Source organism: Amblyraja radiata, chromosome 8 (assembly GCF_010909765.2).
Source record: "Amblyraja radiata isolate CabotCenter1 chromosome 8, sAmbRad1.1.pri, whole genome shotgun sequence".
Taxonomy (NCBI): Eukaryota; Metazoa; Chordata; class Chondrichthyes; order Rajiformes; family Rajidae; genus Amblyraja; species Amblyraja radiata.
The window spans coordinates 71,310,389-71,336,970 of record NC_045963.1 but is presented as its reverse complement, the minus strand read 5'-3'; positions in this window follow the sequence as shown (position 1 = coordinate 71,336,970).

Sequence of the window (26,582 nt, the reverse complement as noted above, 5' to 3'; positions counted from 1 at the left end):
CAAAAGGAAGGAGGAACTAAATGGATAAGGACATGAGGAAGGAGCAGTGGCGCAACGGTAGAGTTACTGCCTTTCAGCGCTTACGGCGCCGGAGACCCAGGTTCGATCCTGACTACGGGTGCTGTTTGTACGGAGTTTGTATGTCCTCCCCGTGATCTGCGTGGGTTTTCCTCAATTCAGTTTCCTCCCACACTCTAAAGATGTACAGGTTTGAAGGTTAATTGGCTTGGTATAATTCTAAATTATCCCTAGTATGTGGGATAGCGTTAGTCTGCAGGGATCGCTGGTTGGCGTGGACTCAGTGGGCCGAGGGGCCTGTTTCCATGTTGTATCTCTGAACTAAACTAAACTAAACTAAGTTAGGGTAGACAGTCAGAACATTTTTTTTTCCTGGGGCGAAAATATCAAAGACTAGAAGGCATGGCTTTAAGATATGAGGATCAAAGTTTAAAGATGATGTACAGGGGAATTATTTTTTACACAGAGAGTGCTGGGGTGCCTGGAACGTGCTACCAGGGGCTGGAAGGTTCACCAGACTGATTCCTGGGATGGCAGGACTTTCATATGAAGAAAGACTGGATAGACTTGGCTTGTACTCGCTAGAATTTAGAAGATTGACGGGGGATCTTATAGAAACTTACAAAATTCTTAAGGTGTTGGACAGGCTAGATGCAGGAAGATTGTTCCCGATGTTTGGGAAGTCAAGAACAAGGGGTCACAGTTTAAGGATAAGGGGGAAGTCTTTTAGGACCGAGATGAGAAAAACATTTTTCACACAGAGAGTGGTGAGTCTGTGGAATTCTCTGCCACAGAAGGTAGTTGAGGCCAATTCAATGGCTATATTTAAGAGGGAGTTAGATGTGGCCCTTGTGGCTAAAGGGATCAAGGGGTATGGAGAGAAGGCAGGTACATGATACTGAGTTGGATGATCAGCCATGATCATATTGAATTGCGGTGCAGGCTCGAAGGGCCGAATGGCCTACTCCTGCACCTATTTTCTATGTTTCTATGGAAGCAAATACAGTAGTGGCATTTAAGAGGTTTTTAGATGGGCACATTGATATGTAGGGAATGGAGGGATATGGATCCTTTGCAGGCAGATGTAGTTTGGCTTGGCATCATGTTCGGCATGGACATTGTAGGCTGAAGGGCCTGTTCCTAAACTGTACTGTTCTATTTATTATGGGCTACTAATCATTGCCTGCACACTTATACCATATCTGCATCCAATATATGCACTGCTGAACGTCTAACATTCATTAAAACTTGCTCTATTGAAAGGCCTTGTACCTGAAATGTTTATTTTGTTTATTTTTCCATGAGTGGTGTCTGACCTGCTGAGTCTTTCATTTCTATTACCTGCAGTGTTTTGCCTTTGGACTGTATTAATTGCTCAACTAGCTGGAATGCAGAATTTAATTGTTCCGTTTCATGAAAACATGATTAAGACTAAAACTTAAAACAACGGAAACTAACATTGTCAGATGCATAGATTGGGTAGACAGTCGGAAATGTTTATTTCCCAGGTTAGAAATGTCAAAGGCTAGAGATGGTAGCTTTAAGATGAGAGGGTCAAAGTTTAAAGAAGATGTAGAGGGCATTTTTTTTTTACACAAAGAAGAGCTGGGGTGCCTGGCCCGTGCTGCCAGGGAGCTGGTGAAAAATGACTCTTGACTCAATTTGGTCATTGCCTTTTGCTTAATCTAAAACTCAGATGAAATTAGTGCTCCATGCAGCACAGTGGCGCAGCGATAGAGTTGCTGCCTTACAGCGCCTGCAGTGCCGGAGACCCGGGTTCGATCCCGACTTCGGGTGCTTGTCTGCACGGAGTTTTTACGTTCTCCCCGTAACTGTGTGTGTTTTCTCCGAGATCTTCGGTTTCCTCCCACACCCCAAAAGACGTGCGGGTTTGTAGGTTCGGTATAAGTGTAAATTGTCCCTAGTGTGTGTAGGATAGTGTTAATGTGCGGGGATCGCTGGTCGGCGTGGACTCGGTGGGCCGAAGCGCCTGTTTCCTGGACCAGGATTGTAATACAGTAACTTGATGTTAGTAGTAAGAATTTTGTATTATGTCGGTAGGTGCCTTCTGATTATGTGTTGTTTAAATATCATTGTAAATAATTGAATAAATTAATTTTTATTTAAAAAATGCTGAATTCAGTATTTCAGTGAATTCACAAAATACATTTTAAAATAAACATCCACCACAGTGACTCCTCCACATTCCTCACTGTAATGGAAGGTGAAAAAAAAGTCCAGATCTCTTCCCTTCTTTGCTCTCCCGTGGTCGAGGGCCTCGGGCCCTCAGTTGACGGGACGATCTTGACTCCCATAGCCGGCAGTGTTTGGGCTCTCCGCATCGGGGCAATCAGCTCCTGCATTGGGGGCATGTTAGCTCCCCCGCGCAGGCGAACAAACCCCGCATCGTTGGAACTCCCGACTAGCCTCTCCCGAGACTGCAAGCTCGCGATGTCCGCAGGCCATGGTTGGAGCGATCCAAGGCAAGGCATCCACTCCAATGTTAAGTCCCCGCACTGCGGTGGGGGACTGTATTAAGTCAGAGGAGGCCTCCAACTCCATGGATGGTAGGCCGCAGAGCGACCGGAGATGCGATCCAGGAAAAAAATCACATCTCTGGCAAGGTAAGAAACCGAAAAAAAGTTTCCCCCGACCCCTTCCCCTCCCCCCACATAAAACAAACTGGAGAACATTTACACAAACTTTTAAAACGCTATAAAAATGAAAAAAAACAACAAAAAAACAGGCGGACTGTTGGCGGGGTTGCCAATTGTGCGGTGCCCCTGGTGCCCTAACATGGTCGCGGGACTTTAATGGCCACGGGACATTCCAGCGCCCGCCGGGGGCTCCAGCATTGTGACATTTAGACCTGGAGCGGGGCCGTACATCACCCGGTGCGGCCTTAAATGGCCGTGGGACTTACCATCGCCCGCCTGGGTTTCAACACCGGGAGAAAAATGGAGTGCAGGGGAGAGAAAAGACTTTGCCTTCCATCACAGTGAGGAGGAGGTTCACTGTGATGGATGTTTGTGTGAATTAAATTGGTTGTGTGTCTGGTAGGAATCGCTTTTTGTTTGTATGGCTGTAGAAACAGAGTTTCGTTTGAGCCTCACTGAGGTTCAAATGACAATAAATATTGTATTGTATTGTATTGTATTGTATTGATTCGACCCTTTATCCTGTATATGTACACTGTGGACAACTTGATTGTAATCATGTACATTATAGCCTTTTCGCTGACTGGATAGCATGCAATAAAAGAAAGATTTTTAACTGTACCTCGGTAATATTAATAAACCAAACCAAACTAAACAATGGCAGTTATTTTCAGAAATGTTTAAACTGAGATTGTATTTTTGGTGTTGCATTTCACAGTTTAAATTCCTTCGATGCAAGTGTCAGGAGTTCAAGAGTAAAAATGGATCATTACAACCTCTCTGGAATTTGAACCATCCCATGTTCAGTTTACTCTCAGATTCTCCGTCACAACTGACCAGCAAACTCTGACAGAGATTCTTCACAATCATTCAAATCAAAATCTCTTGGCAGCTTCGAATGTGAGTTTTGGAGACGCAAGATCAGGAATGGCACCTTTGAGACCAAACGTAGACTGGCCGGTTGTTTCACAGAACACCTTTGCACGGTCTGCCTGGGCCAACCTAATCTCCCGGTTGCCAAACACTTTAACTCCCCCTCCCATTCCCACACTGACCTTTCTGTCCTGGGCCTCCTCCACTGTCAGAGTGAAGCCAAACGCTAATTGGTGGAACAGCACCTCATATTTCGCTTGGGCAGCTTACAACCCAGTGGTTCGAATATTGAATCTAACTTCAAGTAACCCTTGCATCCTCTCTACCCCCACATTAGTATTTGTACTAGTTTTACTGTTGTCCTGGTGAGTTTCATTGTCTGTAACTTGTTTTCACCAAGCCCACAGCCAACAATGGCCTGTTTCCTTCATCATCATTCCTTTTTTTGCATATCTTTCATTCATTTGTTCCATATCTCTCTACATCACCGTCTAGATCTCTCATTTCCCTTTCCCCTGACTCTCACTGAAGAAAGGTCTCGACCCGAAACGTCACCTATTCCTTTTCTCCAGAGAGGCTGCCTGACCCGTTTAGTTAGTCGAGCTTTGTGTGTCTCTCTTCGGTTTAAACCAGCATCTGCAGGCCTTTCCTACACATCAAGAATGGCATGTTCTATCAGCCAGGAAAAAGCTTGTTCTCCCTATTCCTTAAATCAGAACCCCTTCGTATCATCACAGTGTTCATCCCAAGCAGGAAGATTGTTCCCAATGTTGGGGAAGTCCAGAACAAGGGATCACAGTTTAAGGATAAAGGGGAAATCTTTTAGGACTGAAATGAGAAAAACATTTTTTACACAGAGAGTGGTGAATCTCTGGAATTCTCTGCCACAGAATGTAGTTGAGGCCAGTTCATTGGCTATATTTAAGAGGGAGTTAGATGTGGCCCTTGTGGCTAAAGGGATCAGGGGGTATGGAGAGAAGGCAGGTACAGGATACTGAGTTGGATGATCAGCCATGATCATATTGAATGGCAGTGCAGGCTCGAAGGGCCGAATGGCCTACTCCTGCACCTATTTTCTATGTTTCTATGTTTCTAAGCATCATCAACTCCAATTCTCGGCATTCCCGGAGCATTCCCGGCACATGGATATGGAGGGAATGGAAGAATACTGATCACATGCAGGCAGACAAGATTAGATTAATTTGGCATTATGTTCAGCATTGGCATTGCGGGCCGAAGGGCCCCTTCCTGTGCTGTACTGCTCTATGTAGAATCAAGAAACTGCTAATGTTGGCTGACACAAAGGGAACAAAGTGATCAATGGTCATAGTAGACTGGCTGGGCCAAAGGGCCTGTTTCCATGCTGTATCTCTAAACTAGAGCATGGGAACAGGCCCTTCAGCCCACAATGTCCGTGCTGAACACGATACCATGTTAAACTAATTTCCTCTGCCTATACAGAATCCATATCCCTCCATTCCCTGCATCCTTGAGGAGGGGGAGGGAGGGGTTTGAAGAGGGGGTAGAGGGAGGAAGGGGGATGATGGAAGGATGGGGGAGGGGAAAAGGGGGGGAAAGAGAATGAAGGGTGATGTGGGGTAGGGGGAGAGGGGGTTGGAGAGGGAGTTGTAGAGGGGGAGGTGGGGTTTTGGAGAGGGGTTAGGAGGTTGGAGGGGGTTTGGAGAGGGAGTTGGAGAGGGAGTTGGGATGGGGGGTTGGAAGGGGTTGGGGCGATGGAGGGGGAGAAGGGCGTGATGATGGGGGGGTGGGTGGGGGTTGGGGGGATCGGGAAGAGGGGGGTGGAGGGGTGAGATGGATGGTGTAGGGGGTGAAGGGGGGAGGAGGGAGGCAGGGTGGGAGGGGGGGTTGTGGGGATGGGGAAAGGGGGGTGGAGGGGTGAGATGGATGGTGTAGCGTGGAGGAGGGGGGAAAAGTTGGTGGAAGGGGTGAGAAGGGGATGGGGATGAAGAGGGGGGAATGGAGGAGTGGAGGGAAGGAGGATGTTGGCAGGAAAAGAGGGGTAGAGGGGGGAGAAGAGAAAAGGGGGAAGGAGGGCAAGGGGAGCACTTGGGCAGCAGTAGGACGCTGCGGGGTCCAGCGTTCGATGTTCAAGTCAGGGGGCTGTGGAATCCTGCAGAGTGCTGTCGTAGCACCACTATACAGTATCTAGGCCTAGCTGGCCATCCGCGAGTCACGGTGCCAGGCGGAGGAGGGCTCTGCCCGAGCCGGCTGCCTGCCCCTTTTCCGGGATAACGCTCGCCCCCAGGTGGCACTAGAGAGGGAGTACGTGCAGTCCATGGGCACCCTCGGGGGATTTACGGGACCGCTGGTCACTGCTGAGAGGGGGGGTTGGAATGCACCATTAACAAGGATGGGGAAACAGTTGTTTAATAGTGTATTTGATATTGAAGAATATTTGTTTTACTTGCATTATTGCGGTGGGTTTGGTTTTAAATTATTTCGTATTGTAGGTAATAATAATAATAATAAATTTTATTTAATGGGCGCCTTTCAGACATCTCAAGGACACCTTACATAGTAATCGGAATAAAAACATATAATCGGAATAGAACAGGTAAAAAAGACATCACAGAGACACAAATTAAAAACAGAATTCAATCCAAAAACAGAAAATCAAAAACACAGTGTGAAGAGAGAGCAGCGGCAGCCAAAGCGCGCCAGCGTCCACTCTCTCTTCACGGCAGCCATCTTGGACACAGACCTACAGGACTACAATTACACAAAAAAATCATCCTCCCACAGTGGATAGCACTGTGGGGGAAGGCACAATGTCCAGTCCCCAACCCATGTTCACCCCAAAGTCAGGCCTATTGAGGCCACCGCAATTGCCTCTACGGAGGCCCGATGTCCCTGGCCGTTCTCACCGGGTGGTCTTGCCCCGGCGTCGGGAGAGTCCTTTCGGCGGCTGGGCCACCTGGAACGGCCGCTTCCTGGTTGGAGCCCGCGGATAGGTAGCATTGTGTATACTTGGAAAAAACCCACCAGGCTCAGAGACAAGCAACATGTCGGGTGAAACTCCACCGACTAGAGAAACTCTGTGGGGAACGATGATTTTAGTTCAGTTTCAGTTTAGTTTATTGTCACGTGTACCGAGGTACAGTGGAAAGCATTTGTTGCGTGCTAACCAGTCAGCGGAAAGACAATACATGATCACAATCGAGTCATTACAGTGTACAGATAGGCGAAAAAGGGAATAACGTTTTGTGCAAGGTAAAGCCAGCAAGGTTCGATCAAGGATAGTCCGAGGTCACCAATGAGGTAGATAATAGTTCCGCACTGCTCTCTGGTTGTGGTAGGATGGTTCAGTTGGGAAGAAACTGTCCCCAAATATAACCATATAACCATATAACAATTACAGCACGGAAACAGGCCATCTCGGCCCTACAAGTCTGTGCCGAACACTTATTTTCCCCTAGTCCCATCTACCTGCACAAAGACCACAACCCTCCATTCCTTTCCCATCCATATACCTATCCAATTTATTTTTAAATGTTAAAAATCTGGTGGTTAAGAAGGAACTGCAGATGCTGGAAAATAGCAGGTAGACAAAAATGCTGGAGAAACTCAGCGGGTGAGGCAGCATCTATGGAGCGAAGGAACTAGGCAACGTTTCGTGCCGAAACGTTGCCTATTTCCTTCGCTCCATAGATGCTGCCTCACCCGTTGAGTTTCTCCAGCATTTTCGTCTACCCAAATCTGGTGGTTTGCTTTTTGTAACACATTTGTGCCCAGTGGCGGACTGGGTCTAAAAATATTGGTTGCCAGGAGACAAAGGGGGCCCATTTCATCAGGGGCCCACTTGATATAGGGGGCCCACTTCATCAGGGGCACACTTGCCATCAGGCAAGCTGACACCCTGGCCAGTCGGCCACTGTTTGTGCCTGCAAACAAGTTTAAAAACAAATATATATATATATATTCATATATACATCTCCTAAATATCCCAGAGGGATGAGAGGGTGGTAAGTTCAGCAGACAGTGGATAGTTCGTCCAGCCGAGACGATAAACTCGCCGAGACCCGCTGGCCGGGACCTCTCGCCTCCATGGCAACTGCAAAGCATTCAACCAGATGATTGGGCTGCAATGAATTGCAGATAAGACGGTATGGGAGTGAATTGATGTGAATTTAATGCAGAAGAGAGCGGGGGAAAGGGTGGACCGCTCGGTTCATATTTGAATAAAGCAAACACGGCGGACAATGGGCTGACAGCTGTAAATGACATTGTCAGGACAAAAAATTATCAGCAGGTTTACAATCTGTTTGCTCGCGTTGAACAAACAGAATGTGTGTGGCAGCATTTGGCCTGTGTGAATGGTAGGGAGGCCTGGATGGTCGCTGGACAGAGCAGATATTCATTCATTCACTGGTGATTTCTGCCACAATTAGATAGACATTTGACTGCTGCCGGCGGGGTTAGTGGTGTGGTTTTTTTTTCTTTCTTTTTTTGCACAGAAACTGTAAAAGACAAGTTCTTAAAGTCAAGGAGTAGATGCATATGTGTGCGGGATGAGCTGTGCGGAGGCAATTGGTGGACGAGGGCTCGGCATTCCAGATGTCCTCTCTTGGGTTTCCTAGCGAGGAAGCCGAGTCAACACGCTCTTATTATTTGACATCCCTTTACGTGTAGAAGAATCGGAGATGCTTCTAAAGAGAGACAGTGCACCACCCCAACCTCCCCCCCCCCACACCATCCCTCCCCCATCCCATCCTCCACCACCCTTCCATTGTTTTGTTTGCCCTGTCATTTGATTTGCCCTGAACTTGTTAACTTTTTTTTCCAATGGCTTTGTTCGTCAGAAGGAACGGCACGGCAAATAAACAGACGCAAGCTTCTCAGACACGGCGTTGCAAAAAGGCCAAGAATTATAACTATATATATATAGTTATACACACACACACACACACACACACACACATACATACATGTGAGTACATACATACACACATACATACAGCGAAATACATATATACACATATATGTATGTATATGCACACACACACACACACACACAGACACACACACACACACACAGACACACACACATATAAAGATAGACACAACATGCTGGAGTAACTCAGATGGACAGGCAGCATCTCTGGAGAGAAGGAATGCATGACGTTTCAGGTCGAGACCCTTCTTCAGACTTGTTTACAAACATACATACACACAAAGGGCGGTGGGTGTATGGAACAAGCTGCCAGAGGAGGTAGTTGAGGCTGGGACTATCCCATCATTTAAGAAACAGTTAGACAGGTACATGGATAGGACAGGTTTGGAGGGATATGGACCAAGCGCAAGCAAGTGGGACTAATGTAGCTGGGACATTGTTGGCAGGTGTGAGCGAGTTGGGCCGAAGGGCCTGTTTCCACACTCTATCACTCTATGACTATACACAAACACACACGCGCGATGAATTCCACAGACTCGTCACTCTCTGGCAAAAGAAATTCCTCCATTCTAATGGTACATCCTCTTATTCCGAGGCTGTGCCCTTTGGTCATAGACTCTCCCACTACGGGAAACAGCCTCTCCACATCCACTCTATCTTGCGGACACTTATCCATGTCCCTCCACTCCTTGCATGTCCATGTGCTTATGTAAAACCTCTTCAATGCCACATGGCATCTGCCTGCTCTATCACCCCTGGCAATGCCTTCCAGGCACCCAGTACCCTCTAACTTTAAAAACCCCGCAATATCCTTTAAACTTTGTCCTTTTTACCTTGAAACTATGCTGTCTAGTCTTTCACATTTCCACAATGGAGAACAAAAAAAGTTCTGTCCACCTATCTGTGCCTATCATAATTTCCTATGCTTCAATTAGGGGTGACACAGAGGTGCAGCGGTGGAGTTACTGCCTTACAGCACCAGAAATCGATCCTGACTACGTAGGTTTTCTCCGGGTGCTCCGGTTTCCTCCCACACTCCAAAGACCTACACGTTTGTAGGCTAATTGGTTTAGTAAAATTGTAAATTGGCCCGAGTGCGTATAGGATAGTGTTAGTGTGCGGGGTCATAAGGTCATAAATGATAGGTGTAGAATTCGGCCCATCAAGTCTACTCCGCCATTCAATCATGGTTGATCTATCTCTCCCTCTTAACCCCATTCTCCTGCCTTCTCCCCATAACCTCTGACACCATACTCATCAAGAATCTATCTATCCCTGCCTTAAAAATATCCACTGACTTGGCCCCCACTGCCTTCTGAGGCAAAGAATTCCACAGATTCACCACCCTCTGACGAAAGACATTTTCCACATCTCCTTCCTGAAAGAACGTACTTTAATTCTGAGGTGGTTGTTGGTCGGTGCGGACTTGATGGGCCGAAGGGCCTCTTTCTGCACTATATCTCTAAACTAAACCAAAGTAAAAAATTAGGTCTCCCCTCGTAGGTATTGAACCTCCTACCTTTCCAGCCACCGTCTCCCTCCTTGTGCACGTTCTGAGTTTGGGGTGCGCTGCCACATATGGTCACTCAAATGGTGGCTGTCTCTTTCCTGTTTCTCAGGCTTAGATAGATTCCTTTGCAGAACAGAGTCTTTGTTTAAGAACGACAACTAAAATTTGCCAGAAGATAGAAACAAAAATCTGGAGAAACTCAGCGGGTCAGGCAGCGTCTCGGGAGAAAAGGAAAAGTTGACGTTTCGGGTCGGGACCTTTCTTCAGGCTGAGAGTCAGGGGAGAGGGAAACGAGAGATTCAGACAGTGGTGGTGCAGAGAGATATGGAACAAATGAATGAAAGATATGCACAAAAGTAACAACGATAAAGGAGACAGGTCATTGTTGGCTGCAGTCGGGGTGAAAACATGTGACAGACAATGATAGATAAATACTTTATTAATCCCCTTATTCAGGGGAAATTCTGATGTCCATGCAGCACACTAATAAAAATACAACACAGTATTCATAAAGGAATTCAACACCAAAACATCCCCCCACAGTGATTCCCACTGTGGGGGAAGGCACAAAGTCCAGTCCCCATCCTCTTGTCCACCCATAGTCGGGCCTATTGAGGCCTCCACAGTGGCCGCCACGGCGCCCGATGTTCTCGCCGGGTGATGGTACTCCGGCATCGGGAGAACCCCCAGCAGCTTGGGGTGCCAGGAACGACCGCCTTCCCACCGGAGCCTGCGGCTTCCAAGCCACCAGACCACGCCAGACGGAGCTCCGCACACTGGTGATCTCGGCGAGATGTAAGTTCAAAAAAGTTCAAACGTCGCAGCTGGCCGCTCCGCAGAACCGCGGCTCCACGATGTTTTCCTCGGCGGTCCCAGCATACTGGAGTCCCAGCGCGGCGACCCAGGAAAGGTATCGCCCGCTCCGCAATAGCGCTCCAGCGCTGCACTGCCGCCAAAGCCGATGTTCTGCGCCGCCGCCAACGCCGACGTTCTGGCCAGGTCCCCTCAGGGAAACGTCGCTCCAGGACCCGCTGGTAGGCCGCAAGGACAGGTCGAAGACGCTGCTCGGAGGAAGGCAACCCCTCCGACCAGGTAGGGACTTAGAAAAGCAGTTTCCCCCTTCCCCCCCACCACCCCCCACACATAAAAGATTTAGACCCCCTGACTGTACATTTAACGAACTAAAAATAATAAAAAAGAAGGGGAAAAAACGGACAGCTGCAGGACAGGCAGCCGTTCAGGACAGCGCCTCCTCCTCATGAGACTCAACAAGAAGACTTTGAAGCCGGTACAACGACTTGGGTGGGGGAGGGGTGGATAGAGAGGTGATACAAGGGTTCTCCAACTTGAAGTTGGAGAAAGCAATACTCATACCACCCAAGCGAAATATGAAGTGCTGTTCCTCCAATTTGTGTTCTTTGGTGAATTGAACTACTCTATGGAACAGTAGAAGGAACAGGGCAAGCAGTGCAGGTAATTAGTTGGAGAGAACCGATTTACAATGGTGTTGATTTGCAAGTTGCTGATCAGAAGACGTGATTAATATGAATATTTATTTCTTTAATTTCAAGTAAATCTTATATTCCCTGTCTCCCCCGTCTCTCGCCCACACAAGTCATCCTACTAGTCGTAGACCTACTAGGTGTGAAGATGGTCTCGACCTGAAACGTCACCCATTCCTTCTCTCCAGAGAAGCTGCCTGTCCCGCTGAGTTACTCCAGCATTTTGTGTCTATCTACTAGTTTCACTGTCGTCCAGCTTAGTTTCACTGTTTGTATCCTGTCCTTATCATCTTATCCACGGCCCATTATGTGCTCCACCTTTCCTTCATCATCGTTGCTGGCTTTGATTTGTTCTTTTCACACCTTTCATTCATTTGCTCTTTGCACCATTTCATACCTCTAGTTTCCCTCTCCCCCGACTCTCCGTCTGAAGAAGGGTCTCGTCCCAAAACGTCACCTATTCCCTTTTTCTCCGGAGATGCTGCCAGACCTGCTGAGTTACTCCAGCGTTTTGGTGATAGCCAGCATCTGCAGTTCCTTCCTCTACACATTAGATCGGCCCATAGCCTGGCTTTGTCTATTTGCAAAGGGTATTCCACTGCCGTGCACATTCAGAAACTTCCTTTCAAGATTACAGAGCCCTCATCGGGAATAAATAAAACAGCCATTTAAATGCAAATGTGGCATCTTGCAAAAAAAAAGGGCTTTTTTATTTTTTCCCGCAGCTTTCACTAAAGACCTAATATGTTTAAAAAGGTGATGAGCTGAACAGATACTTCACGAACTGGAGATATTGGAGACTGTTTAATGGAAAGACCTTCAGTCACATCAGAATGGAGCAGGCAAATAAAGGTCTGGTTTAAGCAGATAAAATGAAGGGAGACTTCAGAAGAGCAGTGTAATCTCTAGGCCGGAACTGCAACATCAAAACACATTTATTTCAACCAAAAGTTTATCCAATTATTGCTTAACAGGCTGACAATAGCTACTCCAACCATGCCCTTTTCATTAAAATCTAAATTGTCGGTCCGCACTCCTGATACGACAGGCAGGTCGTAATTAGGTGACCATCATTAAAGACTGTTTGATTTGGAGCCACGCTCTGTTTGAGTAAGAGAGCGAATGCAAATTTGATGAAACAATGAGGATAAATTTACATATCAGCCTCTGCTCACACGGAAAGAGTAAACACTCTGTTTATCTCAAGTGTCATTTTATGATTTCAACAGAATATATATCGGAAAAAACCTGACCTTGGCCGAGACGCCACCGCCGCCACCCCTGAATGGAATATACTGTTGTCCAAACACAATTTGCTCAAGTAGAACTTGTCAACAAATCCTCTGTAACTGGGCGAGCAGCGTGACCTGGCAGGGGCTGTCGGAACAAAGGTACGGGGTGAAGACGGACACAAAATGCCGGGGTGACTCAGCGGGGGCAGGCGGCATCTCTGGATGGAAGGAACGGGTGGCGTTTCGGGTCGAGGCCCTTCTTCAGGCCGAGAGTCAGGGGAGGGGGGAGGCACAAGAGATATGGAAGGGCAAGGTGTGAAAACGAAACATCAATGGGGACGCACGCGGATCCAAGGAAAGTGTAGAGTAGAGTAGATCGTTGTTGGCTAGGGGAAGCTGACAACAAAGCATACACAGATAAAATTTAATCAGGAGGACAGTCAGACTGGTCAGAGAACTAGGATGGGGGAGGGATGGAGTGAGAGGGAAAGCAAGGGTTACTTGAAGGTAGAGAAGTCAATATTCATACCACTGGAGTGTAAGCTGCCCAGGCGAAGTATGAGGTACGGGCAGTGTGCGCATCCGTTACAATTACACTAAATTCTGATATTGCCTGAGAATGATGGGCGCTGTTTGTTGGGAAGAGCATCCAGAGGTCCCAGATCCCTTGATGTTTGAGGGCCGGTGTGGACAGCAGCAAAGTTGCATCTTGATACGTTCTAGGAGAAGAATTAGGCCATTCAGCCCATCGAGTCCTCCATTCAATCATAGCTGATCTATCCCTCTCAAACCCATTCTCCTGTTTTCTCCCCATAACTCCTGACACCTGCACTAAACAAGATTCTGTCCATCTCCGCCTTAAAAATATCCGTTGATTTGGCCTCCACAGCCGTCTATGGCAATGAATTCCACAGATTCACCTCCCTCTGACATAAGAAATTCCACCTCATCTCCATCCTAAAGGTATGTCCATTTATTTTGAGGCTAAGCCTCTGGTCCTAGACTCTCCCACTAGTGGAAACATCCACTCCACATCCACTCTATCTTCTGTCCTTCAGTCTTTAGTTTAGTTCTGTTAATCGTCTCGTGTACCGACGATACGGCGAAGAGGTTTGGTTGCGCTCTAACCAGTCAGCGGAAAGATAATACACAATTACAATCGGTGTGTAGGAAGGAACTGCAGATGCTGGTTTAAAGGGACGATAGACACAGATGGTGGGAGTAACTCAGCGGGGCAGGCAACACCTCTGGAGAAAATGGATAGGTGACATTTGGGATCGGAACCCTTCTTCAGACTGAGTCTTCAGACCCTTCTTTCAGTCTGAAGTAGGGTTCTGACCTGAACCGTCACCTATTCCTTTTCTCTAGGGGTGCTGCCTGACCCGCTGCGTTACTCCACGATTACAATCGAGCCATCCATTGTGTACAGATACATGAAAGTAAGAAATGTCGCTGTTGGAGTAGTGGTTTAGAAGAGCTTATTACCTGTTTACAGATCCACTTCTTGGACCAGTACACAAAGCCACCTGGCTTGGGCTCAGACACAAAGAACTGCAGACGACGATGAGAAGGCCTACCGGGAGGAGGTGGCTGGTCTAGCACTCTGGTGCCAGGAAAACAGCCTCCTATTGAACATCAAAAAAACGAAGGAGCTGATCATGGACTTTAGGAGGGCACATCATCCGAGGACGTACACTCCAGTGAGAATAAATTGGGATCCTGTGGATAGGGTGAACTGTTTTAAATATCTGGGAGTCCACATCTCCGAGGATATGAAATGGACATCACACGCCTCAGCACTCGTGAGTAAGGCAAGGCAGCGCCTTTACCACCTCAGGCAATTGAGGAAATTCAGAGTGTCTCCGAGGATCCTCCAGTGCTTCTACGCAGCGGCTGTGGAAAGCATCTTGTCCGGGAATATTACCATCTGGTTTGGGAATTGCTCTGCCCAGGACAAGAAGGCTCTGCAGAGAGTAGTGCGTTCGGCCGAACGCACTATGGGAACTTCACTCGCCCCCCTGCAGGAACTATACATCAGGAGGTGCAACTCCAGAGCCAACAAAATCATGAGAGACCCCTTCCACCCATGCAACGGACTGTTCCAGCTGCTACGGTCAGGCAAACGCCTCCGTTGCCATGCTGTGAGAACGGAGAGGTTGAGAAAGAGTTTCTTCCCAGAGGCCATTCGGACTGTAAATGCCTTTCTCACCAGGGACTAACTATACTGAACGTTTTTCCTTCTAATATTTATTATGTAAAAGAATATGTGTGTTTATGATTGTTTTTATAGTTTGTTTGGTTGTTTGTTTGTTTGTTTGTCTTTTTGCACAAAGTCCGCGAGCATTGCCACTTTTCATTTCACTGCACATCTCGTATGTGTATGTGACGAATAAACTTGACTTGACTTGACTTGAGATGCTGCTTTGGATGAGGTGGTTTGGACGTGGTTTACTGGCTTGTCTGGCCAGGTGGCAGATTGGCTCAAATAAGTTTTTGTGATATAATCCCTCGTGTACCACATTGAAGTAATGGCCAAGAAAGCACATCAACTACCTCAAGATCAAGTACAAGTTTGTGTTTATTGTCACTTAACCAACTAAGGTACAGTAAAATTTGAGTTACCATACAGCCATACTAAGTGAAAAGAACTCACAACACACATAAAATAAATTTAACATAAACATCCACCACAGTGGAATCAACATTCCTCATTGTGATGGAAGGTAATAAAGTTCAGTCATCTTCCCCCTTCGAGGCCTTGAACCCTCGGGGCCTTGAACTCTCCGCAGTTCGCCGCTGCCGACAGTCCGATGTCCAGGCCCTCTTGTCGGGATGATCGAAACTCCGGCGTCGGGACGGAATGGAACACTCCGTGGCATGGAATTCCCGAGTCGGCCGCTTCTTCATGGTGACCGCGTGCTTCGCGGTGTTCAAGTCCACAGGCCGCGCAGTCGGAGCTTCTGGCGATTTTTCGGCAAAGGAACCCCCGGCTCCGCGATGGTAAGTGCGCGCCGCATCCGCGGCTGAAGCTCCGGGCGGTCTCCAGGAAAGGCCGCATCACTCCACGTTGTTATGCCGCAAAGGGGGGGCGGGCGGAGATACGACATGGAGAAAATCGCATCTCCGTCGAGGAAAGTGACTGAAAAAAAGTTTACACCCACCCCCAACCCCCCACATAAACTAACCAAGAAATATTCAAACAAACTTTTAGAACATACTTAAAATAATAAAAACAGAGGAAAGGACACACAGACTGTTGGCGAGGCTGCCACGACCTCACACCCATTTCCAAATCTACTCCATCTACACTTAATTCCCCCCCTCCCGCCCCCACCTCCTTCCCTTCCAGCTACATTCCTTCCTTGATTAGTAAGAGTGTCGGGTTGTGGGAAGAAGGCAGGAGAATGGAGTTGAGAGAGAAAGATAGATCAGCCATTATTGAATGGCAGAGTAGACTTGATGGGACGAATGGCCTAATTCTTCTCCTATCACTTATGAACTTTGAACTTCCTCCACCTTCAAAATTTACAACTCTTCAATCCTTTAGTCTAGCACCTTCTGTCTTTTCATCTCTGTCAATTGTCCAACCATCTTCCCATGAAAAACCCTCCCTCACCTGTAACCAACTATCACTTGCCAGGCTTTGTCCGGCCCCTCCTTTTTTTCCTGTTTTCTTACCCGCCTCTCCCCGTAATCAGTCTGAAGAAGGGTCCTGACTCGAAACGTGACCTCTCCATATTCTCCGGAGATGTCGCCTGGGTTATTCCAGTTATTCCGAGATTTTTTTTGGTAAACCAGTATCTGCAGTTCCCAGTTTCTGGATTTTTACTTTACATTGTATTTTGTGAAATGTTCCAAACGGCGCAACGATTTTCCTAAAAGCATATTCCAGATTAAGGTTGTCTTATTTAGTTTATCATTGTCACATTTACCGAGGTACAGTGAAAAGCTTTTATGTTGCGTGCTATCCAGTCAGCGAAAAGACTACACATGATTACAATCAAACAGTTCATGGTTTATAGATACAGGATACAGGGAGTAACATTTAGGGCAAGATAAAGTCAGATTAAAGATAGTTCAAAGCTAGATAGATAAAAGATAGATAGAAAATAGGTGCAGGAGGAGGACATTCGGCCCTTCGAGCCAGCACCGCCATTCATTGTGATCATGGCTGATCGTCCCCAATCAATAACCCGTGCCTGCCTTCTCCCCATATCCCTTGATTCCACTAGTCCCTAGAGCTCTATCTAACTCTCTCTTAAATACATCCAGTGATTTAGCCTCCACTGCCCTCTGCGGCATGTAATTCCACAAATTCACAACTCTCTGGGTGAAAAAGTTTTTTCTCACCTCAGTCTTAAATGGCCTCCCCTTTATTCTAAGACTGTGGCCCCTGGTTCTGGACTCGCCCAACATTGGGAACATTTTTCCTGCATCTAGCTTGTCCAGTCCTTTTATAATTTTATATGTTTCTATAAGATCTCCCCTCATCCTTCTAAACTCCAGTGAATACAAGCCTAGTCCTTTCAATCTTTCCTCATATGACAGTCCCGCCATCTCAGGGATCAATCTTGTGAACCTACGCTGCACTGCCTCAATCACAAGGATGTCCTTCCTCAAATTAGGAGACCAAAACTGTACGCAATACTCCAGATGTGGTCTTACCAGAGCCCTATACAACTGCAGAAGAACCTCTCTACTCCTCTTGTTATGAAGGCCAACATTCCATTAGCTCTCCAATAAGGTAGATGGAATGTCAGGACCACCCTCTAGTAGTTGGTCGGATGGTTCAGTTGCCTGATAACAGCTGGGAAGAAACTGTTCACTGAATCTGGAGGTTTGTCTCCTTTTATGTATTTAGGTTTAGGTTTATTATTTACACATGTATCGAGCCACAGTAAAAAACTTTGTTTTGCATCCAATCAGATCAGATAATAGTACACACAAATACACAAGGCAAAGTGAAGTACAATAGGTGGAGCAAATGGGAAAATACACAGTGAAGAATATAGTTATCAGCATTGTGGCACATCAGTTCCATAGACAAAGCCTAATATTTCAATAAACCATTGAATTGGATTATTGAATGTCTGCAATGGGGTATATATAGTTGAACTGGACAAAAGGATATGGATCACATGCAGGCAGAGGCAATCAGTTGGCATTATGTTTGGTACAGACATTGTGGGCCGAAGGGCCTGTCCCCGTGCTCTGCTGGTCTATGTTGTATGTTGACCAGGCGACGAGTGCAGTAATTGACCAGGGTTACAACAACTCTGATCGTGGAAATAGGCGCAAAAAGCTGGAGTGAATCAGCGGGTCAGGCAGCATCTCTGGAGAAAAGGCATAGGTGACGTTTCGTGTCGAGACCCTTCTTCGGATTCTAGACAGCGGAAAACCGCTTCCACAGCTGCACTTGCAAAGGAATAGGCTTCGGAAAGCCCGTTGAATGTGTGCAGAGGTGCTTTGAGCTGTTTTACCAGCGTGATGGCCACAAACGAGAATCTTGTGCAGCGGAATGACGGTACGAACAGGCAGAGAGAGAGATCTTAGCTCTCGCCTCAACTTTGTCAGTGGCTGTAAGGGGAGTGCAGTCTGGTATTATCCAGCATTGGCAGCTCTTTGTTTCCAAATCTAAAGAGAGCGGGGGTCTCTCTCAGGGCAGTGTGGAATCAGAGCAGTGGGTTAACGGTGCACGGAACTCCCAATCGTAGGCATCAGCATGAGCCTGCGAGCAGAGGCTGACTGTGCCACCTCCTATGTCGATGAAGCGATAACAATTAATTAGTGCTGTAAAACCAGGGCTTGGGAAGAATGTTTTGTGATTACATCTAAATTGTTTGAAGCTCTTGAGTTGGCTTTTGCAGCGCTGTCCCTCCGATACCACGTTACAACACCACCAACAAGATTATGCACCTCACATCACAGACGGCAGCATTTTGTAAGAGTGAATATAGTGTGGTATATAGTATAGTGTAACATAGCGACTGGTGTAGCTGGGACATGTTGGCCAGTGTGGGCAAGGTGGGCTGAAGGGCCTGTTTCCACACTGTATCACTCTATGACTATGACTCTATGAGTATGATCAGTGCAATCATGGACAAGCCATTCCAAGACAGACAGACAGACAGACAGACAGACAGACAGACAGACAGACAGACAGACAGACAGACAGACAGACAGACAGACAGACAGACAGCCCCGGGTCAGGGCTAGTCAAATGTCGTGCAGCTTTTGGAGCTTCCCGACATCGGTCTGAACCCGAGACTGCGAGCTCCTTGATGTTAAAGTCCGTAGGCCGTGGTCGGAGCGTCTATCCCAGGCAAAGAATTGGCTCAGACGGTAAGTACACGGCCCCGCAGTGAGGCTCAAAGTCAGTCCCGAGCAAGGCCTCCAGCTCCGTGATGTTAGTCCGCAGAGCGACCGGAGATACGATCCGGAAAACAGTTGCATTTCTGGCAAGGTAAGAGATTGAAAAAAAAGTTCGCCTGACTCACCCGCCCACCCCCCACATAAAACAAACCAGAGAATATTAACACAAACTTTTTAAACATACTAAAAATAACAAAAAAAGACGAAAAGACAGACAGACTGTTGGCGAGGCTGCCATCGTGCGGTGCCCCCTAGGGATAGATAGATAGATAGATAGATAGATAGATAGATAGATAGATGGATGGATGGATGGATGGATGGATGGATGGATGGATGGATGGATGGATGGATGGATGGATGGATGGATGGATGGATGGATGGATGGATGGATGGATGGATGGATGGATGGATGGATGGATGGATGGATGGATGGATGGATGGATGGATAGATAGATAGATAGATAGATAGATAGATAGATAGATAGATAGATAGATAGATAGATAGATAGATAGATAGATAGATAGATAGATAGATAGATAGATAGATAGATAGAATGATGGAAAAAGGCTCTTTGGCCTACCGAGTCCACGCTAACCATCAATCACCTGTTCACTGAAGATGGACACAAAATGCTGGAGAAACTCAGCGGGACAGGCAGTATCTCTGGACAGAAGGAATGGGTGACGTTTCGGGTCGAGACCCTTCTTCAGTCTAAATATCTTTATATTGATATATATCTTAAGTATAAACCAACATCTGCAGTTCCTTCCTACACAATATATTCAGTGTAATCACTGACCAGCCATTCTATGGCTCTCTTATAGAGCGATTGATTGATTGATTGAAAAATACTGCATGGACATAGGCTCTCTGGCCCACCGAGTATCCGCTGGCCATCAATCACCTGCTCACCGAAGAAAGACACAAAATACTGAAGTAACTCAGCAGGACAGGCAGCATCTCTGGAGAAAAGGAATGGGTGACGTTTCGGGCCAAGAATCTTCTTCAGACTTCAGACCCGTTGTGTTACTCCAGCGTTTTGTGTCAATCTTCGGTGAAAACCAGCAACTGCAGTTCCTTCCGACACAATCACCTGCTCACACTAGTTCTATTCGTTTGATTTATTATTGTCATGTGTACTGAGGTACAGTGAAAAGCTTTTTTTGTTGTGTGCTATCCAGGCAGCGTAAAGATTATGAATGGCAAATATTACAATCAAGCTGTACAGATACAGGATAAAGGGAATAACATTTAGAGCAAGATAAAATCTAGTAAAGTCCGAAAACAAATAGTCCAAGGTAGACGAAAGTGCTGGAGAAACTCAGCGGGTGCAGCAGCATCTATGGAGCGAAGGAAATAGGCAACGTTTCGGGCCGAAACGTTGCCTATTTCCTTCACTCCATAGATGCTGCTGCACCCGCTGAGTTTCTCCAGCACTTTTGTCTCCCTTCGATTTTCCAGCATCTGCAGTTCCTTCTTAAACAAATAGTCCAAGGTTTCCCATGATTTAGTTGGGAGGTCAGGATCAATCTCTAGTTGGTGATAGGATGGATCAGTTGCCTGATAACAGCTGGGAAGAAGCTGTCCGTGAATCTGGAGGTGTGTGTGTTTTCACACTTCTGTACCTCCTGCCTGATGGGAGAGAGGAGAAGAGGGAGTGATTGGGGAGAGACACATCCCTGATTATGCTGTTCAAAAAGGAACTGCAGATGCTGGAATATCGAAGGTACACAAAATTGCTGGGGAAACTCAGCGGGTGCAGCAGCATCTATGGAGCGAAGGAAATAGGCGACGTTTCGGGCCGAAACCCTTCTTCAGATCCCTGATTATGCTGCTGGCCTTTCCGAGGCAGTGTGAAGTGTAGGTGGAGTCAATGGAAGGGAGGTTAGATTGCGTGATCTGGGCTGCGTCCATAATTCTCTGCAATTTCTTGCGGTCTTGAATGGAGCTGTTCCCAAACAGCTGTTCCAATATTATGCCACTCTTATATCCTGGGCTCAATTTTCTGAGGCCAATTAACCTACAAGCTCGTACGCCTTTGGGATGTAGAAGGAAATCGGAGCGCCCGGAAGAAACCCCCAACGGTCACAGGGGAGATCATGTAAACTCCACACGGACAGCACCTGAGGACAGGATCGAACCTGGGTCTCTAGTGCTGTGAGGCAGCAACTCTACCTGTTGAGCCACTGTGCCAACCTGGATGAATTTAAAAAAAACTTCCCTCCCTATGCCTGTGGAACAACATCCCCACATAATGCAATGTACCACGGTCATGTAAACAAGAGGGCCTTCCCCTGCTGAATTACTCCAGAACTTTGTGTAACTTTTTGTAAACCAGCATCTGCAGTTCTTCGTTTCTGTTTAGAAGGATGAGGGGGTAGGACATCAATGAAACTTAACAAATAGTTAAAGGCCTGGCGTAAGTGAATGAGGAGAGGATGATTCCACTAGTGGGAGCATCTTGGGCCAGAGGCCATTGCCTTAAAATAAAAGGACGTTACTTTAGAAAGGAGATGAAGAGGAAGTTCTTCTGTCACAGGGTGGTGAATCTGTGGAATTCATTGCCACAGAAGGCTGTGATGGCATAGTCAATGGATGTTTTTAAGGTGCAGATTGACAGATTCTTGTTTAGTAAGGGTGTCAGGGGTTTTGGGGCGAAGGCAGGAGAATGTGGTTCAGAGGGAAAGATAGATCAGCCCCGATTGAATGGCGAAGTAGACTAAATGCTCAAATGGCTTATGTCTGCTTCATGAACTTATGGACTTACGAATTGACCAAGAGAGTATCTCACTGCAACTCTGGTGATTGTACTGCTTAGTAATTGGGCACCAGTAGGTGTGTGAGTGGCCAGAAGAATCTTAGCTGTATTGTATTGTATTGTATTCAATTTATTGTCATTATCTCATAAGAGACAACAAAATTGATTTTCCTTACAGTCATGTAACGTAAAAATAAATAATTAAAAAATAAAAATTAAATTAAATTTAAAAAAAAAGCACAAACACAGAAGTCCACGACACAACATAACCCCACAGTGGCACCAAAGTTGAGGAAGGTACCATAGTCCAGCCAGCCTCCCCGCCGATCTTCCCAGATGTTCATCAGTGGTCGGGGCCTCCCGAGCACCCGCAGTCGCCGCTACGGGCGGCCCCATGCTCAGGCCCTCTCGCCGTGAACGATGGAACCCCGACGCCGACCCTGACAGAGAACATCCTCAGCGGCCCGGACCTCCAGATCAGCCACCTCCCACCGGAGTCCGCGGGTATCTAATTGGCACTGTGCCCCAACAAATCAACCCAACCTGTGGACTCATTTATTAATAACTTAAAAGGATGGCGCGGTGGCACAGCGGTAGAGCTACTGCCTTACAGCGCCAGAGACCCGGGTTCGATCCTGACTACGGGTGCTGTCTGTACGGAGTTTGGACATTCTCCCCGCGACCTGCGTGGGTTTTCTCCGAGATCTACAGATTTGTAGGTTAATTGGCTTTGGTAAAATTGTTAATTGTCCGTAGTCCATGTAGGATAGTGTTAGTGTGAGGGGGTCGCTGGTCAGTACGGACTCGGTGGGCCGTAGGGCCTGTTTCTGCGCTGTGTCTCTAAACTAAAATAAACTAAACTAAACTCACGGCCGTGTCAAGGATGCTCTCTGATTAGTAATCTGTCATGTCGTTCAGGTGTCTTATATTCCATTTGCACAACAGATGTCCATTTCGGTTTGCTTTCAGTTTACAGCTGTTGTAAGCGTGCCATGTAAATGTTTGCTACTACATTGGCACTGCATGTAGACACCCAGCGCCCGGTGCCAACACAAAACTGGCAGTGGAGTAAATTGATTCAAACCAGGCTGTAAATGGCTTGATTTGAATCCCAACTGGGTTCTCCCATGCAATACAAGGCAGCCTTGTGTTATTTGGTACCATCTGCTACATGTAACAGGCCAGAGAAAAGGTACCATGTAAACATTTCATTCCAAATCAGCTGGGATCTAACTTAATTCAATCGGTTAGATTAAACAGAAATCCTATAAATTTAATGACACAATGGGAGGAGCTATAACCAAACGCGACTGAATGTCTCATCGTGTCAATAGACAATAGGTGCAGGAGTAGACCATTCGGCCCTTCAAGCCAGCAGCGCCATTCAATATGATCATGGCTGATCATCCACAATCAGTACTCCGTTCCTGCCTTCTCGCCATCTCCCCAGACTCCGCTATCTTTAAGAGCTCTATCTAACTCCCTCTTGAAAGCATCCAGAGAATTGGCCCCCACTGCCTCCTGAGGCAAAGAATTCCACAGATTCACAACCCTCTGTGTGAAAAAGTTGTTCCTCATCTCCGTTCTAAATGGCTTACCCCTTATTCTTAAACTGTGTCCCCTGGTTCTGGACTCCCCCAACATCTGCAACATGTTTCCTGCCTCTAGCGTGTCCAAACCCTCAATAATCTTATATTGTTTCAATTAGATATCCTTTCATCCTTCTCAATTCCAGAGTATACAAACCCAGCCGCTCCATTCTATCAACATATGACAGTCCCGCCATCCCGGGAATTAATCTCGTATCTCCACTTTGGAGATTAATCTCCACTTTTGAGATTCCTAAATATTTAAAGGGCAAGGATCACAATATTCACTTATAGAGTATTGTGTTCAGTTATGGTCACCGTGTTATAGGAAAGATGTTGTCAAACTGGGAAGGGTACAGAGAAGGGTACGAGGATGATGCTAGGGTGAGGTTGAGTAGGCTGGGACTCTATCAGGAGGATGAGGAGTGATCTTATAGACATTTATAAAATCATGAGAGGAATAGTACGGGTAGATGCACAGAGTCTCTTGCCAGAGTAGGGGATTCGAGGACCAAACGGCATGAGTGTAAGGTGAAAGGGAAAAGATTTAATAGGGATCTGAGGGGTAACTTTTTCACACAAAGGGAGGTTGGTGTATGGAACAAGCTGCCAGAGGAGGTAGTTGAAGCTGGAAATATGGCAATGTTTAAGAAACAGTTGGACAGGCACATGGATAGTTCAGGTTTGGAGGAATATGGGCTAAACGCAGGCAGGTGGGACTAGTGTAGCTGGGACATATTGGCCAGTATGACTCTCTGACTTTATGGCGCATGGTAAAGCAGACTTTTAACATGATTTAAGGGCTCCAGCAATGATTAACTAGAATTAATCCAACCTTCCGCATCTTCAAGGTCAGCTGCGGGAAGATGCCCCCGAGGCACGACGGCTGAAGGCCCGGAGCGAAGGACAAACTGAATGAGGTGATGACTCCAATGACTCTATGACTGTATCATTTATTAGCAGTTATTGATATGAAATACTAGCATTTATTTCAAGAGGGCTTGTATACAAAAACAGGGATGTAATGCTGATGCTCTAGAAGGCGCTGGTAAGGCCACACTTGGAATATTGTGAGCAATTTTGTGCCCCATATCTGAGGAAGGATGTGCTCGCTCTGGAGAGGGTCCAGAGGAGGTTTACAAGAATAATTCCAGGAATGAGTAGGTTAACCTATGATGAGCGTTTGACGGCACTAGGCCTGTACTCGCTGGAGTTTAGAAGAATGAGGGGGGACCTCATTGAAACATTCAGAATAGTGAAAGGCTTGGACAGAATGGATGTGGAGAGGATGTTTCCACTAGTGGGAGAGTCTAGGGCTAGACGTCATAGCCTCAGAATTAAAGGACGTTCTTTTAGGAAGGCCAACAGGTCTACAGAGGACGCCATATCGGCGGCCCTACACTCTGCCCTGACTCACCTGGACAACAACAACTCCTACATCAGGTTACTGTTCATTGATTTCAGCTCCGCTTTCAACACTGTCATCCCCGCCAGCTTGATCACCAAACTCAGCGGGCTTGGCATCTCCACCTCCCTCTGCAACTGGACACTGGATTTCCTCACCAACAGACCACAGTCTGTTAGGGTCAACAACCTCAACTCCACCACTATAACACTGAACACCGGCGTGCCACAGGGCTGTGTGCTCAGCCCTCTCCTCTACTCCCTCTTCACCCACGACTGCATCCCTAAGTACGGATCCAACGCCATCATTAAGTTTGCTGACGACACCACGGTGGTAGGACTGATCAGTGACAACGATGAGTCAGCCTACCGAGAGGAGGTCCAGCACCTGACAACCTGGTGTGCCAATAATAACCTCGTCCTCAACTCCAAAAGACGAAGGAACTTATTGTCGACTTCAGGAAGGTCAGAGGGGGCAGACATACCCCCATCCACATAAACGGGACTGAGGTGGAGCGCGTCTCCAGCTACAAATTCCTCGGGGTACACATCTCGGAGGATTTGTCCTGGTCCCTCAACACCTCCAAGCTGATCAAAAAGGCACAGCAGCGCCTTTACTTCCTGAGGAGGCTCAAGAAAGCCCACCTGTCCCCCCAGATCCTGACCAACTTCTACAGGTGTACCATCGAGAGCATCCTGACCGCCTGCTTCACGGTATGGTACAGCAGCTGCACTGTTGCGGACAGGAAGGCACTACAACGGGTGGTGAAAACCGCGCAGCACATCATCGGCGCCCCGCTCCCTGCCATGGATGCCCTCCACCGAAAACGGTGTCTGAAACGAGCTGGGAAGATCATTAAAGACCCCTCCCACCCCAATCATGGACTGTTTGCCCTCCTCCCATCAGGGAGGCGGTACAGGAGCCTCAGGTCTCGTACCAGTAGGATGAGGAACAGCTTCTACAATCATACCGTCGCATTGCTGAACTCGGAGTCCCGCCGATAGATTCCTCCAGTCCCTCCGTCCCCATTGTTTAATTATTCTGCATTTTCTATTGTTCTGTATCCTCTTTTTTTTTAAATTTCTATATTGCACTACTACGGACTGACGCAAAACTGCATTGCGTTGTACCGATACTCAGTATTTGTGCAATGACATTAAATTTGAATTGAATTGAATATGAGGAGATATTTCTTTAGTCAGAGGGTGATGAATCAATAGAATTCTTTGCCACGGAAAGCTGTAGAGACCAAGTCATTGTATATTTGAAGGCAGAGATAAATAGATTCTTGAATAGTACAGGTATCAGAGGTTATGGGGAGAAGGTAGGAGAATGGGGTTAGGAAGGAGAGATAGATCAGCCATGATTGAATGGCGGAGTAGACGATGGGCCGAATAGCTTAATTCTACTCCTATCACTTCTGACCTTATGAGCTTGTGACAGTACAACACATTTAATATTGGATGATAAATGAGACTATGTTATACACCTCTATAAGATCACCCCTTTTGTCTCCTGTGCTTCAAGGAATAGAGTCCTAACCTGCCCAATCTCTCCTGATAGCTCAGGCCCTCCCTCAAGACTTGGCAACAACCTCTAAAATCTTCTCTGCCCTCTTTCCAGCTCGACTGATGATCGCATGCTTCCACTCCAGTTAGTGGTTCTGAGATGGTGGATGAGGCCGACATGGGACTTGGCCGACAGACTCTGGCACAGTGGGGTAGTAAGGGGGAGGCAAGCGGGTGGGTAGAAT